The sequence below is a fragment of the Piliocolobus tephrosceles genome, chromosome 15 (assembly GCF_002776525.5).
Source record: "Piliocolobus tephrosceles isolate RC106 chromosome 15, ASM277652v3, whole genome shotgun sequence".
Taxonomy (NCBI): Eukaryota; Metazoa; Chordata; class Mammalia; order Primates; family Cercopithecidae; genus Piliocolobus; species Piliocolobus tephrosceles.
The window spans coordinates 74,546,409-74,547,543 of NC_045448.1; positions in this window are offsets into that span (position 1 = coordinate 74,546,409).

Below are 1,135 nucleotides of genomic sequence, written 5' to 3' on the forward strand. Positions count from 1 at the left end.
CTTGCTCTGTCGCCCAGGCTGGAGTGCAGTGGCCGGATCTCAGCTCATAGCAAGCTCCGCCTCCCGGGTTCACGCCATTCTCCTGCCTCAGCCTCCGGAGTAGCTGGGACTACAGGCGCCCGCCACATCACCCGGCTAGTTTTTTTGTATTTTTTAGTAGAGACGGGGTTTCACCTTGTTAGCCAGGATGGTCTCGATCTCCTGACCTCGGGATCCGCCCGTCTCGGCCTCCCAAAGTGCTGGGATTACAGGCTTGAGCCACCGCGCCCGGCCTATTCTGACACCCTCTTCTAATGCATTCTCTATATAGCAGCCGGCACTGAGTAAGATGTGGTTCTTGTCCACAGCTGAGGGGATAGGACAGACCCAGGCATGCCTGTGATCTGATTGGTGGGCCCCTTACCCAATCTCAAGAGATCATCAAAGGCTTCCTGAAGTGTCACCTGAGTTTAACCAGGAAGGATGAGTGGGAGTTAATGGCAAGGCGGCAGGAAACACCTCTGCTAAAGCTATGCTGTTTTAGAAGTTTCCTTTAGTAGGCAGGCTCCTTGTGTCACATACACCCTGAGTACCTTCCTTTACTGGATTTCTTTCTCTATTTACAAACGAATTTCTACTGAGTTTGTCCCATACCCACTCACCTCTTCTACCATGTTTCCTTCAACTCCCATTTTTTTCCACTTCAGTTAAAATCTCTGAACCTGCTCTAGTGCAAGGAATGACAGTCCTTTACAGTAGGAATCTCTAATATGCGTTGCCAGGAGGGAGGAATGCTCTGGAAATGGGCAGTATGTGTAATTGCACATATCTCAAATATACATATACATTCACCACACATTCACACACACTCCCTGTGTGTTAGTGCTGTTAACCAAATACTTCCGCTTATCCTTCCTGCACATAGCAGGATTGTACTTATTGCACTTCCCTGCCCCCTTGTAACTTTCTTTGGCCAGTGAGATGACAACGGGAGTGATGTGTGTCACTTCCAGGTAAAAGTTTTAAGAGCCAGTGCTAGATTTGCCCCATTCTTGTTTCCTGCCTTCAGGGTTGAGGAGATGCATGTCCAGTTGCAGCAGCCTGGATGCCTGAGTGACTACAGGAAATAGAGCTCCTAATGACTCATAATGGACAC